The sequence below is a fragment of the Prionailurus viverrinus genome, chromosome C1, assembly GCF_022837055.1.
Source record: "Prionailurus viverrinus isolate Anna chromosome C1, UM_Priviv_1.0, whole genome shotgun sequence".
Taxonomy (NCBI): Eukaryota; Metazoa; Chordata; class Mammalia; order Carnivora; family Felidae; genus Prionailurus; species Prionailurus viverrinus.
Window position 1 is genome coordinate 81,488,556 of NC_062568.1, and position 19,140 is coordinate 81,507,695.

The 19,140-nt window shown below is 38.4% G+C and overlaps 1 long non-coding RNA gene and 2 pseudogenes across 2 annotated transcripts in view; 2 read left to right on the forward strand and 1 right to left on the reverse strand.

Moving 5' to 3' along the window:
- LOC125173471 (uncharacterized) overlaps positions 1-2,502 on the reverse strand; it is a 40,183-nt gene extending 37,681 nt beyond the window's left edge. For both annotated transcript variants that reach the window (XR_007155039.1, XR_007155040.1), the window contains exons 1-2: positions 2,369-2,502; positions 1,135-1,294 (exon numbers count right to left, since the gene is read on the reverse strand). This is a non-coding gene — a long non-coding RNA (uncharacterized LOC125173471). The remainder of the gene's footprint in view (positions 1-1,134; positions 1,295-2,368) is intronic.
- Positions 2,503-9,886: 7,384 nt separating this feature from the next.
- LOC125171641 (60S ribosomal protein L18a-like) lies at positions 9,887-12,202 on the forward strand (annotated as a pseudogene).
- A 5,268-nt stretch (positions 12,203-17,470) lies between these two features.
- On the forward strand, positions 17,471-17,811 carry LOC125173469 (60S ribosomal protein L35a-like; annotated as a pseudogene).
- The last annotated feature ends 1,329 nt before the right edge of the window (positions 17,812-19,140 follow it).

Here is a 19,140-nt window from a genome sequence, read left to right on the forward strand (position 1 = left end):
CAGGGCAGGGGACAGAGGGAGAGAGAGAGAGAGAGAAAGAGAATCTCAAGTAGGTTTCACTCTCAGTGCAGACCCTAATGTGGGACTTGATCCCATGACCCTGGGATCATGACCTGATCATGACCCTGGATCAAGAGACGCTCAAGCGAGCCACCCAGACGCCCGAGCACATTAACTTCTTTTTTAGATAACTTTCCAAATGAAACTTTTGCAATTACATGTGACCATTAATTATTATTACTATTATTCTTATTAATGATTTCCAGGGAAGGCGGAAGACTCAAAAGTTTTTGAAATAACTAATTTTTTTTATTTGACAATTAAATGGGTGATGTATAATTGCTATCATCATATTTACTGGCAATTATCCTCTTTTCACTTTCTAGCTATTTTTCTTTTTACTTGTGCATATGGATTACCTAACAGAAGAGTGTAGAGATGACCACATAAATAGCAAATCACGAGTGAAAGTACATTGTATCTTCAGCCAAGTACACCCAAATAGGCTAACTATGTGATGGTTAGAAATGCAGTTCCCACATTAAAATTGGAGTATAAATAAAACTGGGAAAATCTAGGAGCACACTGATACGGCAGGGGGAAAATAGAGTGTAAAGGATTGACTGGAGGAAAATCGTGGTGCTGTACAAAGGGGTGAGAGTCAGATACAACCGATAGCCAGCATCAGCCTTTCAATTCACTGTTGGCCTGTGTTCCACCTACCACTTCCTCAATGTATCCTTTATGTTATTTTTTTAGGAAAGGACATTCATGACCAATAACAATGTTATAATGATCATAAGTATAGGATTTAAGATACGTTTTTTAAAAACACCTTTAACCAACAATAAAAGCCCCCAAAAGCCATGGGGGTAGTTACCTAGCTCAAGGTTTTATTTAGTGATGGTTCCACTTTTTCACTCACTGCCTGCAAATCAGCATTTTTAGTGGACAAAGGGCTCAGCAGCGGCCTTATGATTGCTTCTTTTCAAATGGTAATGGCTATCCTAACTCCTCTGCCAGGTTTTTCTTACCAGAGCACAAATTGCAGTTTACAAGGCTCTGAGGGGAAAAAAAAAAAATCTTAGCTGAATATCTTTTTTTTTTTATTCGACAAACTGACATGTAAATTACCCTTTAAGTGCTCCACTCTAGGGCTCTGATCATCTCCTAATTGTCACAGTCAATTGTAGCCAACAGTCTCTTCAATCCCAAGCGCTTTGACAACAAGCACAAGGATCAAAGCAGAATCAGCTCCCTTCAATATCCTTCTGTTTAGGATGCTACAAAACGCCTGAAAAAGAAAGGTGTAAGGGCATTGCTGTAGAGGAAACTGAGAGTAGCAAGTATTACAATAGTCGTTTTCTCCATCTCTAAAATTATGCTGTATAAGCTGCCGTGATCTTTAATCACATGTGCAGAACAAATACATAAACCTCCCGGGCAATTAATATGCTCTTAAGATTATACTAATATGCGAGCTTTACAAACAACATCGTCTCGATGGCTTAGGAAAACTCTGATACAGTGAGGGGATAGCAATCATTTCCTAGCAGCTTGAGCATCAGAAACTGTAATCAAACATATTCTGTATTTGAACATAAATTCCAAAGCATAGTTTTTCTAAGTTTGGTGTCAGGACTCCCTGCTCCCCATTGAAAATTCTTCAGGGTTGTTTTTTTTTTGTTTTGTTTTGTTTTTTTTAATTAACCTAGAAATGTCCAACTGCAAATGTGCCCCCAAATACATTTTTTTTAAATGTGGCACAAAAACTCATTTCAGAAGATGCTGTTTTCCTTACTAGGGGTGACTCTTGTCTTATTGCTTTACTGGCAAGAAACTAATTAAAAGTCATTACATGATCTGCAAACGTGATTCCTAAATAAGATGCACTTACCAGGACTACTACTTCACAAACTATGACAATTCTTTCCAACTAAACTGGTTATTATACATCACTAACTTTTTTAAAAAGATTACGAATGCTGTTCTCACAAGAAAATTTTCACCCTCTCAAATATAATGATATAAATAATTTGGGGGAAAGAGAAACTCTGTGTAATAAATCTGTATCAAATAGCCGCTTTAAAAATAATCTGAATACTGTCAGAGAAAAAGGACAGGTGGAAAGAAATCAAAGGTGCATGTGACAGCACCTATCCAAGCACCTCCACAGCTTGTCTCCTTGTGCCCAGGTATTGCACACAAGCAGTGGGTAAGGTCACAAATTGATTGACAGCCTTCCCACTCTCGAGAAAAAAACTGAAAAAAAAAAAAAAAAAGAGGCAGCGAACACCGCCGGGTTCCTTTCTCAGCAAGTTTGCTCAAATCCCCCTGTAGGGGTTTCCCGGTCTCCCCTCCATTTCACCTTGAATTCTCAGGTTTGATTGAAGAGCTTCACAGAAGGGTCTATTACAGATTGAGGAATGATCCATTTCACATCTGAAGCTCCAAAGAGCTACTTGTGAGGAGTCTCTGAGTGCATTTATCTCACATGTGAAGCTTTCTGCAAAATCAATATGGGTATTTTTCAGTTTGACAAGTCAACGTGAAATATCACATAATAATAGAAAAACAGAGTTGTACATTTAAACACACCCGATACAGTTATCTATGACAAAGCTTATAGTTATTACTCATGGATATCCTCGAGTATGCCTCATCTAAATTCACCCTGAGAACTAGGCTAAAGCACGTAGAAAGAGAAACTGACTGACTACCATGTTTTTGGCTCCTTTGCCCAGATGAATCCAGGTTCTGTGGTGAGAGGAGAGAATGGACAGGAATCATGACCTCCACTACCAACTTGGAAGTGACATGGGAAGTGGGGAGAAAACGACCAGAGGTGAAAAAGAAGAAGAAAACAGAACAAGTGAGAAAACGCAAAGAACTTCACACCTAATTAATTGGCAATAACTGGGCAAAACGTTCACCCAAAGAACAGTAACCTTGTCTTCTCAAACCCCCCCCCACCACCACCACGGTAGCAAACACCAGCAGAATAACTGACATATATGTGTTGGGGTCTGACAATCTTCGGGTGAACTCTGGGTCTATTCTCCTTTCTGCATTAGCTTGAGGAATATGATTTAACTTCTCTAAACCTCTGAGTTTCTCTGCTGGTTATTTTTATCTTAAAATGGGATTAATCAGAAGATTTACCTTACAAGGTTTTGTGAGGACTGAACAAGATGATGCATATAGCACCTGGCACATGGAAAACATTTAATTATTTGTAAATATTGATGAAATTATTATCATTTCCTTATACCTATCCACAAGGTCTCTAGGGTTCTAATCTGGTGCCATTTGTAGTGTTCCCTGGACCCTTTCCACACTGTTTAATGTCCCCAAGGGATATATGACCATTTGGGTGAAAGAGTGTCCTCACTGTATTAACTCTGGTGTAGGTCCTAATAGAGGAGTGTAGCCATGCACATGTACTTGCCTTAAAAATGGTCTTCATCCAACCAGGAAGCCTGTTTCTAGCAACTGTGAGAGAGAGAGAGAAAATCAAATGGGACTTTGAGAAAGGAAAAAGCCCAGGCCTACAGACCACATCAGCTGATCACTTAAAGCAAGAAACGAGGTAGGAGATGTAACATATAGTTTTATTTCATATACCAAAATATTTAGTCTTTTTTTTAAGTTTATTTATTTTGAGAGAGACAGAGAGAGAGAGAGGGAGGGAGAGCACAAGTGTGGGAAAGGGATAGAGAGAGGGAGAAAGAGAACCCCAAGCAAGTTCCACACTATGTGATGTAGGGCTCAGTCTCGCAAACTGTGACCTGAGCCAAAATCAAGAGTCAAACACATAACTGACCGAACCCCCCGGGTGCCCCGCCAGTATGTTATAATTAATAGTGGGGTTATGTCTATACATTCAACCATAGGAAGAACCTTAAAAAAAATCTCAACAGCATATTGGCAACCAAGATCTGGTTAAGTGACTCACTATAAACACTTATTCCTCTCTATCACATTTTCCTGTAGCTTATTACTACCTAAGTAGTATTAACATCATTTATATTTGATGATCTATGCTTGGATCTGTAGACTGCTTGAAGCATACTTATAGTTTTAGGTTAACTCTCCCCACTACACAGAATAAGGCCAGAGTAGGCAAAACATGTGAGTTCAGAAATGTGAAAATTCATGTTAATATAGAAATAAGAAAAGTATCATTATAAAATTCCATTGAAGTTTAAAAACTCTTATCCTGCATTTCAAAGTCAAATAACTAAATACAAATGACTTTGTATTTAATTAATTCAACCAATATGTATCAAGAGCTTAATATATGTAATACTGTTCATTTTTTAGCTACCCTACTGTTCTCCTCCATTATTAAAATTAAGCTATAGCTTTCATTCCAAAACCAAATTAAAATATTTTATTAAATGCTGATATAGAATTACAAGAACAAATTGAAACAATTTCCTACTTAAAAAGGGTCGTTTCCTTAAAAATTTTAATTTATTTGTTTTGGACTCAAAATACATTTTTAGCAAGGAAACAAGTTTATAAATGATAATTAAGTTCCCAGATTGACACATAAAAACCTGTTTAATGTAAAATGTACCTGAAACACACTAGAACCAAGTTTTAAACAACTGTGAGTCATGAGATCTATAAATTTAATCCTGGAGAGGCTTAAGGAGTGTCATCAAACATTGAGTTCCCAAAATCTGGGACGTATCAGGCAAGATACCTTAGGTAAGAATAGAGCATCCATGAGTTTGGGTGACTGCTATTCTCAGGATCACACCAATGCCATCATCACCATCATTATCATCATCATCATCATCATCAATATCATTAACTTCCCATATTGTGCCCATCATTTTAGAGCATGGAGGCTATGAAGATGATGCTAGTAGGTAGCCAATAAGATGACATCTCATCACTATGGAGAATTGCACCAGGGTGTTGGGGCCTCACTCTCTCTGGCACTTAAACCTCTTCCACCATTTTCGTTTCCCAACCCGGACTTTGAGTATTTAAAAATTGCTTTCAGTCAAGCAAATTAGAGCTCTAAGATATCACTACCCACATTCCAACATTTCCTCCTTCTAGATTTTGCCTTATACTGTGGCCACATCAGACTTCTTAAGCATAGCTTTGAAAAGTCCAGGAAAGGGGGGCTAGCTCAGGACCTATTAACATATTCCTTCGCATGCTGGTAGTACCTCCACAAAACCACAATATTCAAATGAATATTTTCCTTTCTAAAAATATCAACAGAAAATAATTTTGCAACGTCTCAATTATTTTTATATTTCAAAAGTTACCCTCCTTCATTATCGAGGTTTTCTGTCTTATTCCAGTTTTGGTTTTGATTTTGATTTTCAACTTTACTACTTAAAATTATGAGTGATGGAGAGCCTGGATGAGTGATGGGACTCCACTGGTTAAGTGTCCAACTCTTGATTTCAGCTCAGGTGATGATCTCAGGGTTATGAGACCTAGCCCCACATTGGGCTCTGCAGTGAACAACGTGCCAGTGCAGAACCTGCTTAGGATTTTCTCTCTCTTCCTCTCTTCCTCTCTCTCTGCCTCTCTCTCTCTCAAAAATAAACTTTAAAAAAATTATGTGGCATGCCTGCTTTTCAAGTACTTCATATGTGCCATTAAGTAGTATCTTATAGTTCAACTAATAAAAATGCTAACTATGAACCTTTGTTTCCTACTTTCAAGTAAGAGCACAGTGCCCTACAGTTTGCAATCCACCTGAATGACCTCTGGCCTCATCAAACTATAATCACAAAACATATACATACTTCACTTAGAATCTGAATGGAGCAGGAGCTTGGGGGAGGAGAAAATGGGGAGTTCTTGTTTAATGAGTGTAGAGTTTCAGTTTTGCAAGATGAGAAAGTTCTGGAGTTCTATTGCATAACAATGTGAATCTACACTTACCACTGCAGAACTGCAGTTAACTCAAAATGGTTAAGATGGCAAATCTCATGTTATTTTTTTACCACAGTTAAAAAAATGTTTAAATAAAATAATGTAGTAAAACTGCTTGAAAAAAAAACTAGTGCATTAGTTCAATAATGAACGATTACAGAACATCTTTTAAAAACTGAATTAAGGATATCCTTATTTTTAGGTGTTAGGCAGCCAAGATCTTGGATTTTAGTCCTAATTTCTTTTCTATGAATATACTGACTGCAAGATTATCTATAAAGTTTTCAACTCCAAATGGACTTACATATGATATAAGAGAAACTGCACATGAAAATGCATGTCAGAACTAAATAAATCAATGAAATTTGGATTATAGAATTTCACTTCTCTTCTGAAAGATTCAAAGAGTGAAACACAAGAAAACCACCACTCCCAGGTGCTGTGTTCTGTTACTACACATTGTTACCATTTGAAATCTCAAATTTTAACTGAATTCAATGAATTTCAGTGGACCAAGCAAAAGCTGAAGTCCATTCAGACAAAAATACTCGAATCTAAACCAGACTAATTTTTAGTGGTTTCTCTGTTTTTGTAACAATAATTTCACAATATCTTAACACTCACTTTCTCCTGGGTTTTTTGTTTGTTTGTTTGTTTGTTTTACATTTTACTCTGGTTAATTTTTTACCATTATTTATTTATTTACTTTATTATTTTTTCAGAGACAGAGAGAGAGCAGGGAAGAAGGGCAGAGAGAGAGAGAGAGAGAGAGAGAGAGAGAGAGAGAATCCCAAGCAGGCTCCAACACTTAGTGCAGAGCCCAATGAGATGCTCAATCCCACAACCCTGGGATCATGACCTGGGCTGAAATCAAGAGTTGGATGCTTAACTGACTTAGTGACCCAGGTACCCATTTCTTTTTAATCATCTTTTAAAAAATTATATGATAAAATAAAGACTTTTTAGGATTCAGGGTCATAATGCTTTCTCTTTGAACAGGGTGAGCAAATTTATATTCATCCCACAGAAAGGCAGGAGACAGAAACTTCACAATAAGTAGACAAAAGGAATTACAGAGTAATGAAGGAAGTTAATAGAAACTAGTGTCTTTAATTTATAATCCCACCTCCATGTAAAAAGAATGAAATCAATCAAAAGCAAAGGTAGATGGCTACCTTTTGAAAGTAAGTTCCCAGGAATAAATGGTAGGAAAAAAGTTAATGGGCATGATGCACTGACTCAAAAATTTATTAGAATTTTTTTCTCTGCTATGTACTCTTCTCCAATCATTTGATCATCTAATGGTTTGTTGTTAACATTCATTCTTATAGTCTGTACAGTTTATTAGATTAGGGCAGAACCTTAAAGCCCACTGTGAATTTGCAGTTTATAACAACACTAATAGTTTTAATAATAATAGTTTTAATAATAATATAATAACTAATATCTCAGCATTTACATTATCTCCTTGGAACAACTATATGAGGTGTCACTATCCCTCTAAGATATGAGGAAACTGAGGCTTTGAGAGATTAAATAACTTGGCTGAAACCACACACTAAAAAAGGCTGTGCCCTTAACCACAAAGCTACCCCTGAATCTTGATGAATTGCTATGAGTGTGAATTTCAGTGTAGATTCTTCATCTGCATCAACCATTATAAACCCTTATTTATCTTCTTGATAAGTGAGCTTCCTCCTGCTTTGGGGGTCTCCTATTGCCCAATAGTTCCTGAATAGAAACCATGTCTTGGGCACAGACACTTGTTCTGATTGACTCCACGACTGAACCAAATGTGGTCAATGGTGAACAAGGTCATTGACCAGCAGCAGCAGCTCCCTTTGTCCCACAGCTACCACTCCAAGTATTCACCAAGCAGCCCGTTATAAACCATTCACTACAGAGAACAGCATCCATAATGGCAAGTCTTTTGAAATCCACTTGAATTCAGGACTATAATCACTAGCAATTCAGGGTATTCCAGAAGACGCTACTACCTTTGCAAATTACCATAATCAACATCAGTGAAGAACATAATGGCCAACACAATGGGCCTTTTCATTTCCCTGCTTCAGATCCGGATCCTCTTCCCCTAGACCTCTCTATGCCCAGGTGAATAGATTCATGCTATTCCTAGTGTAAACAGAGTGAGGACCCACTCTCACATCTTACTCAGGACAAGCCTAAGTATCCAAGAATAGCAAAGCTAGAATCCTAAGGACACTGTAGGTCGTGCCATGAAACTATATAGAAGAAAAATATGGTCTAAAGAAGTAAAATGATTTGCCCAAGTTCATAAGCTAATGAGCAGAAAAAGAGAGACTTTACTGCAAGTCCAGTGCATTTTCCACTTGGAAGACTTTTACTTTTATTTTTTTTAATCTTTTTTTAAGTTTATATATTTATTTTGAGAGAGAGAGCACGTGCATGGATGCACGTGGGGGAGGGGCAGAGAGAGAGGCAGAGAGAGGGGTAGGAGAAAGAATCCCAAACAGGATCCGCATTGTCAGCATGGACCCGGACCAGACCTGGGCTCAAATTCACTAAACGGGAAGGTCATGACCTGAGCCGAAATCAAGAGTCACACTTAACCAACTGAGCCATCCAGGCACTCCTCCACTTGAAGACTTTAAACAAAAAGCCTACTATGTGTCAAATACAGTACTATGTATTGTACATACAGTATTTCATATAATCCTCACAACCTTCACAAAAAAAAAAACAGTGTTACTCTTCTTATAAGTAAGAAAGATTAAGTAATTTAGTTAAATTCACATGGCTAGAAAGTAGCAGCTGTAGGGCTCAGCTATCAACACCTTACTTTTAATATAATGGTCAAATTCCTTATAAAAAACAAAAGAAACAAACAAAAACTAGAAAACAAACAAAAAAAAACCCCACAACTAACCCAGAAAGGATTATACCACTAGACAGTGGCAAATTTTCTTCTTCTCAATAGATTACAGAAGAAAAGGTATAAAATGAAGGCCTGGGGAATTGAAAAAAAAACTAAAGTAAAGGTGTTGAAGGATGCCTGGTGGCTCAGTTGCTTAAGCGGCTGACTTTGGCCCAGGGGTGATCTCACGGCCCCTGAGTTCAAGCCTTGCTTTGGGCTCTCTGCTGTCAGTGCAGAGCCCCCCCCCCCCACAAGCCCAGATCCTCTGTCCCCCTCTCTCTGCCCCTCCCCTCCTCTCAAAATAAACATTTTTTTTAAAAATGTAAAGTAAAAGTGTTGCATGAATATACTGGTATTTCTTTTTATTTTTTCCCAAAAGGATTTAAGATGATTTATCAAACAAACAAAAACAACGCAAAACACATCTGATAATAAGATAAACTAAATTTAAAATTGACGAATAAAATGAGTCTAAGGGAAACTACAATGAAATTAAAAGACAAAATTATTGCAAGGAAGTCTTACGTACTTGCCAGCAGTATCTATAAATTTGAACTGGAGCTTTCAGACAGGCCACATGAAGAGGGAAATATGATTCACTGCATGGATCGGAGTGTCCCTAACACAAAGAATATGCCATTTGCTCGGCAGGACGCAATTATTCCTGGTTCTGAGACCATAGAGAAATTTGTCCCTGTGGCTCTCCTCGAGAAGGCCTGGCACAGAACAAGGAAGCGTCACCTCGACAGTATGCTGCCAGCCTGCAGAGCAATGCGCTGCATACGGTTATTTAATGCACCGTTTGTTAGTGCCAGGTCGCAGCATTTAGTCATGGCAGTTCTTTGGGGATAGCATGCCGAATGTGAGGGTGTGAAAGCCCTGCATAAATTCAACACTAATGCTAATTCCCATAACATCTTTGCTAGGACACCCAACCCGTGTCCACTGGAGGTATTTAGTCCCCTTCCACTCGCTCGCTCCATTTGAACACAAGGCACATCTCCTAACCTCTTCTGACGAAGAACAGATCGAAGCTGGTAGTCTCTGCACGAGACTCAGTCTCAAGTTGGCCTGAGGAGAATGAGTGAAGTGGGCAGAGCAAAGCCAGGCCAAGAGAACCAGTTCGACAGTGGTGTGCTCACAGGTTGTGTCAGTTCATTGGTCAGATACAGACAGGCCCACCATTCCCGGGCTTTGCAGAGAGCTCCAGCTGCCGCTGGCAAACTCCTGTTAGGAGCCGTTACTCCCACTCCTTTATTCACTCAGTCATTGAGTTGACCAGTGTCTATTAGTAGTTATTATGGTGACGTGCCCGGGAAGCATAGCTGGACAAGACTCACGGTGCCCCTTCCTAACAAAGCTTGTCGGTTACCCTCTACCTGAAGATGCTCTTAATTTACACAACTCAAGAAAAAAGCATTGAGCTGGAGAACTAATAACTAAAACCCTACATCCTACCTCTTTTTCCGAAAGGCTGTGGAAGGATTCACCTGGGAATCTGGAGAGCAGCCCTTCTTTGGGATTAACTAAAGACTGTGGCCTTGCGATTCATTTCAGTAGTCCATGCCTTTGGTTGTCTCATCTATCAAGAATGAAACTAATATGCAACAAATACATCATAATATACTGTGAAAGATTAAAAAGAGTAAGTTATGAAAGCTAAAAACACTATGGAAGTATTACCTCTAAAATGTGTCCATCTTGGGGGTGCCTGGGCAGCTCAGTCAGTTAAGCGTTCGACTCTTAATTTCAGCTCAGGTTCTGATGTCACAGTTTGTGAGTTTGAGCCCTGTGGCTGCCTGCGTGGGATTTTCTTTCTTTCCCTCTCTCTTTCTGCCCCTCCCCCCCCACACTCTCTCAAAATAAATAAATCAACTTTAAAAAATAAAAATAATATATGCATGTTGATAAAATGGACCCTTAAATTATTATTACATAAGTACGCCTAAGTGTCTGTCATAATTAGAAAACTTGTGGCTAAGAATACAAGATAATGACGGGCACCTGGCTGGCTCAGTTGGTAGAGCATGTGACTCTTGATCTAGGGGTCATGAGTTCGAGTGTAGAGTTTGTATGAAGAGATTACTAAACAAAAATCAGAAGAAGAAGAAGAAGACAACAGGATAATAAAAAATAATTTAAAATAATAAAATATAATAAAAATATAATAAAAAAATTTAAAAATGAACAATTTATTCTACCTAAACACTAGACAACTGTATCAATAACATTTTATGGCTTGCACTGAAGGACTCACCAAATTACAAATACAGCCCTTCTAGAATGTTAAAAACATAGTTAGGACTGGCCTGAAATGGAAGCACCCATGTACTCTTATCTGTTGATGTGCAAACAGTATGGTTATGTAAGGAGTAAAAAATCAAAATAATAGTCATTTTACATTATCAAAGTTCAGAGCATACTAAGAAATAACTCTGCCCCAGAGAGAGTTCTACATTCATTTACAACCCCTCTAACTGAAACTAGAATTGTCATCTTCTTTCCCTAACTTGCAAGTTATACCAAAGGCATGTAGTCAACTGGAAAACAAAGAGCACATCTCCTGACTGTACAGATTAAACCAATTTTAAGCATTTTAACATAAAAGCATATATCACAAGATGCACTGCACAGTATTATTCATACAAGGTCAAATTCTTACCTTTTCCTCATTCGGGTTGGCTACCACATATTGGGTACTTAAGGATCGGATCCATTGCTTTCCAAGTTGCCTGTCTGCTTACCATAAAATATTTCACTGAAAGTAAAGGGATCCCTTTCTTGAATGGTGGCAAGTGTGGAGAGTGCGCCATGAAGGCCTTGGGCACACTGTGAGAGTGCCTTGCACTGCCTGCCCACCTCCAAATGCTGCACTCTTCCCCTCTATTGCATGTGAACCTTTCTACCTAATCCTATTATCACCAAGTTCTGCTTCTGCTTTTGTCTCTTAGCTAAAGAAGATGAGTAAGTCTTCAGAGGAAATGGTCTACTGTGGACAGGTGTTTGAGAAACCTCCCTGGAAGGTGAAGAACTGCAGCATCTAGCTGTGCTAGGACTTCTGCAGCAGCACCTACAACATGTACTGGAAGTCCTGGAACCTCCCCACTGCAGGTGTTGTCACCCAGTGCTACTGAAACATGGGCAACCAGCACAAGTGCCTGGGCACATTCAATCCAGATCATGAAGATGTAGGAGATTGCAGCCAGCAAGTGCCGCTGAGTGGCAGTCAAGCAGTTGCATGACTTCAAGATCAAATTCCCACTGCCTCACCAGGTCCTATATCAGCAGCACAAGCCATGCTTAACCACCAAGAAGCCCAAAACTTTCTTGCAGATGCAGAGCCTCCCTGTCCCCAAGTTTTCCCAAATAAACTCCTTGGAAAAATCAGGATGCTAAGAAAGAAAAAGGGAAGAAAAGAAGGAAAGAAAGAAAGGAAAGAGAAAGAAAGAAAGAAAGAAAGAAAGAAAGAAAGAAAGAAAGAAAGGAAAGGACTCACAAAGAGAGCTCAGGTTCAAGATGGCAACCTAGGAAGATCCTGAAGTCATCTTCTCCCATAGACATAACAAATCTACAGCTACATATTGAATAATTTTCTCTGAAGAAGTTCTGAAAACTCGATGAACAATGCCTCCACAACAAAAGATAGAAGAGCCACATCAAGATAGGTAGAAGAGGCAGAGATGTGCTCCTGCTAAAATCCCACCTCAGGCCCAGAAACCCACAATCAGCAGGGACCTCAACAACATGAAACTTTTCCTTGAGGACCAAGAGATTCATGTCTCCACATCAGGCATCCCAACTCTTGGGTCCTGCATCAGAAAGATGAGCCCCCCAAATCTAAAACCAATGGGGATTATGCCCAAGAGAACCAAAGAACTATAGGAAACAGAGAACCTGCCCTTAAAGGACTCACACCTGCAAACTCTCTCACCCCAGGACCTAGCACAAGAGCAGCAGTTAGAAAAGCACCTATATCACATATGAAGGAGATCTACTTACCAATCTTAAAGCAAGTGCTGGAGAGCTGGAAAACCAATGGAACTGTCTCTGGGGATGGAAGTTCTGGCAGGCACCACTCTTGGATCTCATTCTACCTTGTTAATGTCAGCACAGGCAGGTGCCACTTTGGCAATCTCCCTCTAACCTGCTGGTACGCATGAGCACACCCTCCCCCCCGCACACACCACAGCCATACCACAGGCAGCCAGCCAGCCAGGCACCCCACATACCCAATGCTACAGCCCTTGCCCAGCCATAACCATCAGCAGCCATGTGCAACTTACACAGGGAATGCCGCTTGAGCCCTGGCTCTGGTGGCCAGAGGGGATTGCATTTCTGGGCCCAGTGGCTCACCTTCTGCACAAGGCCACTCCTTCAAGATTGGGAGAGGTAACTGTTTCACCTTATAGAAACAAGCACAGAGAATCAGTCAAAGTGAAGAGACAGAGGAATGCATTCTAAAAGAAAGATCAAGACAAAGCCTCAGAAAAAGACCTTAGTGAAGTGAAGATAAGTAATCTACCTGATAAAGTTCAAGTAATGGTCATAAAGATGCTCGCCAAACTTGGGAGAAGAACAGATGAACACAGAACTTCAACAAGTAGATATAAAATATTAAAAAGTACCAAACAGAAGTCACAGAGCTGAAGAACATAATAATTGAACTAAAAAATATACTACAGGTTCAAAAGTAGACTGAATAAAGCAGAACTAATCAGCAAGCTGGAAGACAAAACATAATACTAAAGAAAGCCATCAAACCACAATGGAAAAGAGAAAGAGAAGAGAAAAGGAATGGAGAGGAACTACAAAAATGGCCCGAAAACAATTAACAAAACGGCAACAAGTTATACCTATCAATAATTACTTTAAATGTAAACAGATTAAATTCTCCAATCAAAAGACATGCACTGTGGCTAAATGGATAAAAAACAAGATGCCTCTCTATGTTGCCTACAAGGGACTCACTTCAGAAGTATACACACAGACTGAAAGTGAAGGGATGGAAAAAGATAGGCAAACAAATTGAAATTTTTAAAAAGCTGATGTAGCTACATTTATATCAAATGAAAAGGTTTTAAAAACAAAAACTAAAATAAAATATAAAGAAAGACATTGCATAATGATAAAGGAGTCAATCCAGCAAGAATGCTTAACATTTATAAATATACACATACCCAACATAGAGGCAATAAAATATATAAAGCAAAGATTAACGGACCTAAAGGGAGAAATTGACAGCAACACAATAAGAGTGGGGGAGTTTAACACCCCACTTATATCAATTGGATAGATCACCCAGACAGAAAATCAATAAGGAAACATCAGCCTTAAATGACACATTAGACTAGATCACTTTATTAATAGACATACACAGAACATTCTATCTGAAAACAGAAGAATACAAATTTCTCTGAAGAGCAGATGGAACATTCTCCAGTATAGATCACAGTAGGCCACAAAACAAATCTCAAGAAGAATGAAGTCATATCAAGTATATTCTCCAACCACAATGGTATAAAACTAGAAAAACTGGAAAAGTTACAAAAATGTGAAAACGAAACAGCATGCTACTGAACAACCAACAGGTCATCAAAGAAATCAAAGAGAAATAGGGGCGCCTGGGTGGCGCAGTCGGTTAAGCGTCCGACTTCAGCCAGGTCACGATCTCGCGGTCCGTGAGTTGGAGCCCCGCGTCAGGCTCTGGGCTGATGGCTCAGAGCCTGGAGCCTGTTTCCGATTCTGTGTCTCCCTCTCTCTCTGCCCCTCCCCCGCTCATGCTCTGTCTCTCTCTGTCCCAAAAATAAATAAACGTTGAAAAAAAAAATTAAAAAAAAAAAAAAAAGAAATCAAAGAGAAATCAAAAAATATCTAGAGACAAATGAAAGCAGAAATATGGCATACCAAAACCTAAGGACGTAGCAAAGGAGGATATAAAAGGGAAGTTCATGCCGGTAACAAGCCTAAGTCAAGAAATAAGAAAAATCTGAAATAAACAATGTAACTTTACAACCAAAGGAACTATAAAAAGAACAAACAAAACTCACAGTTAGTAGAAGGAAAGAAATAATAAAAATCAGAGCAGAAATAAATGAAATAGACACTAAAAAAACAAATAGAAAAGGTCAACAAAACTAAGAGCTGTTTCTTTGAAAAGATAGACAAAATTAACAAACGTTGAGCTAGACTCACCAAGAAAATGAGAAGGCTCAATTAAATAAAATCAGAAATAAGACAAGTGAAACAACAAATGGTACCACAGACACACGAAGGATTATGAGTCTATGATAAACAATTCTATGCCCACAAACTGGACAACCTAGACGACATGAATAAATACCTGGAAATATACAATCTTCCAAGACTGACTCATGAAAAAATAGATTCTGAATAGATCAAATAAAGAGATTGAATGAGTAATCAGAAACCTCCCAACATACAAAAGTCCAGGATCAGATGGCTTTCTGGTGAATTCTACCAAACATTCAAGAAGATTTAATACTTATCTTTTTCAAACTTCTCCACAAAATTGAAGAGGAGGGAATGCCTTCCAAACACTTTCTCTGAAGCCAGCATTATACTGATACCAAAACCAGACAAAGACATCATACAAAAAAAGAAAATTATAGGCCAAGATCCTCGTACTGGGATATTAAAAATATATACAAAAATCTTCAACAAAATGTTAGCAAATGGAATCCAAGAACACATTAAAAAGATCATACACCATGGAGCACCTGGATGCTTAGTTGGTTAAGCGTCCAACTTCATCTCAGGTCATGATCTCAAGATTCATGAGTGCAAGCTCCACATCGGGCTCTGTGCTGACAGCTCGGAGCCTGGAGCTTGCTTCAGATTCTGTGTCTCCCTCTCTCTCTGCCCCTCCCCTGCTCACACTCTGTCTCTCTCAAAAATAAACATTAAAAAAAAATTTTTTTAAAGATGATACACCATGATCAAAGTGGGATTTATTCTAATGATGCAAGGATGGTTCAACATCTGCAGATCAGAAATAAAATAGCAATGCCCAGTATCTTCACTTTAAAAAAAAAAAAAGATTTTATTTGTAAGTAATCTTGATACCTAACATGGGGCTTGAACTCCCAACCCCTCAAGAGTCACACGCTCTACTGACTGAGCCAGCCAGGCATCCCATCCTCACTTTTACTCCACATAGTATTGGAAGTCCTACCACAGCAATTAGGCAGAGAAAAAGAAAGAAAGAAAGAAAGAAAGAAAGAAAGAAAGAAAGGGAGGAAGGAAGGAAGGAAGGAAGGAAGGAAGGAAGGAAGAAAGAAAGAAAGAAAGAAAGAAATTCATCCAAACTGGAAAGGAAAAGTATTTGTTACTTGTTGTGGATGACATGGTACTATATTTAGATAACCCTAAGGACTCCACTAAAAATGGTTAGAGCTAATAAATGAATTTGGTAAAGCTGCAGGATACAAAATTAATATACAAAAATCTGTTACACTTCCATACACTAATATTGAACTATAACCAACAGAAATCAAGATTACAATTCCATAGGGGCGCCTGGGTGGCGCAGTCGGTTAAGCGTCCGACTTCAGCCAGGTCACGATCTCGCGGTCCGTGAGTTCGAGCCCCGCGTCAGGCTCTGGGCTGATGGCTCGGAGCCTGGAGCCTGGAGCCTGTTTCCGATTCTGTGTCTCCCTCTCTCTCTGCCCCTCCCCCGCTCATGCTCTGTCTCTCTCTCTGTCCCAAAAATAAATAAAAACGTTGAAAAAAAATTAAAAAAAAAAAAGATTACAATTCCATATACAACTGCATCAAAAGGAACAAAATACCTAGGAATAAATTTAACCAAGGAGGTGAAAGACCTGTACCCTGAGGTACAACTATAAGACATTGGTGAAAGAAATTGAAGAAGACATAAATAAGTGGAAGGATATTCCATGATCATGGATTGGAAGAATTAATATTATAAAATTATCCATACTACCTGAAGCAATACAGATTCAATGCAATCTCTATCAAATTCTAATGGCATTATTCACAGAACTTAAACAAATAATTACAAAATTTATATGGAACCTCAAAATACTCCGAAGAACCAAGACAATCTTAAGAAGAACAAATCCAGAAGTATCAAGCTCTGTGATTTCAAACTATAATATAAAGCCACAGTAATTGAAACAATATGTATTGGCATAAAAATAGACACATAGATCTCTGGAATATAATAGAGAGTCCAGAAATAAACTCATGCATGTATGGTCAATTAATTTATGACAAAGGGGTCAGGAATGTACAACGAATAAAGAATGGTCTCTTCAACAAATGGTGCTAAAAAAAAAAATGGTGTGCCACTACCAGTGCAAGAATGAAACTGGACCACTGCCTTGCACCATTTATGAAAATAAACACAAAATGGATTAAAGACTTTAATGTTAGACCTGAAAACATAAAATTCCTAGAAGAAAACATAGGCAGTAACCTCCTTGATATTGGTTGTGGTGATAGTTTTTTGACTCTGACTCCAAAGGCAAGGGAAACAAAATCAAAAATAAATGGGATCACATCAAACTAAAAAGCTTCTGCATAGCTCTTTCTCCCATCTTGCAGCCTGTGGAGGCCTGTGGGAAACGTAGCCTCCATAGATTTCAAGATTCTCCTGATACTCTTTTTGACAGGACTCCTAAAATGACAAATATGTCTGGAAGGCTGTAGTCCAAGGCCATATTTGCTGGCTATAAGTGGGTTCTCTAGAACCAGAGGGAGAACACAGCCCTTCTTAAAATTGAAGGTGTTTATGCTTGAGATGAAACTGAATTCCACCTAGGCCAAGAAATGTGCTTATGTGTAGAAAGCAAAGAACAACACAGTGACTCCCAGTGGCAAACTGAACAAAACCAGAGTAATCTGTGGAAAAGTAACTCATGCTCATGGAAACAGTGGCATGATTTGCCAAATTCCAAAGCAACCTTCCTGCTAAAACCATTGGCCACAGAATCCATGTGATGCTGTACCCCTCAAGGATTTAAACTTACTGAAAAGTAAATAAAGGTATAGATTTGTTCTCTTGTAAAAAAAAAAAAAAGAAAAGAAAAGAAAAAGAGAAACAAAGAAAAGTCTTCTGCGTAGCTAAGGAAACCATAAACAAAGTGGAAGGCAACCTACTAAACTGGAGAAGATATTTGCCAATCTGATAAGGGGTTGATATCCAGAATATGCAAAGAACTACAACTCAACAACAACAACAAATCTGATTTAAAAATGGGCAGATGATCTAATAGTCATTTTTCTAGTGAAGATATACAGATGACTAAGAAGCACATAATTAGATGTTCAATATCACTAATCATCAGGGAAATGCAAATCAAAAGCCACAATGAGATATCATTTTATACCTATCAGAATGGCAAGTATCAAAAAGACAGAAATAACAAGTGTTGGTGAGGATGCAGAGAAAAGGGAATCCATGTGCACTATTGGTGGGAATGTAAACTGGTATGGCCACCATGGAAAACAATATAGAGGTTCCTTAAAAAATTAAAAATAGAGTTACCATATGATTCACCAATTCCATTACTGGGTATCTATCTGAAGAAAACAAAGACACTAATTTGGAAAGATATATTCATCCTATGTTCACTGCAATATTATTTGCAATAGACAAGATATGGAAATCACCTAAAAGTCCATTGACGGATAAATGGATAAAGAAGACAGAGTAAAAATTTACAATGGAATACTAATTAGCTGTAAATAGGAATGAAATCTCACCATTTGCAACAACATAGTAGATCTTGAAGGCATTTAATAAGTGAAATAAGTCAAACAGAGAAAAACAAATACTCATTTACGTGGAATCTAACAAACAAAACAAAACCAAATCCAGACTCATAGGCCCAGAGAACAGAGTGGTGGTTGCCTGAGAGCAGATAGATGGGGGAATGGGTAATGGGGATCAAGAGGTATAAACTTCTAGTTATAAAATAAGTAAGTCATGGGGAGGTAACGTACAGAAGCGGGAATACATCCAGTAGCGTTGTGTTAACTTGTATGGTGACAGATGTGACTAGACATTGCAGTGATCCGTTCACAGTGTATACAAAAGTTGAATCATTGTGTTGTATACATAAAACTAACATGATATTGCATGTCAATTACACTTCAATAAAAAAGAAAAGACCTTATAAAGAAATAATACTTTATAAAGAAATAAAGCTAGGCATCTATGTAATGCTCTCGTAGCGCCTTTTAAAATACACCTAACCTCCTACTTTTTCCCACCTAGTCTCTCAGATTTGAGGCCCTTTAAATGCCCTGCAGACCCTATGCACCTGATCAATGATATCAAGCAGATTAAA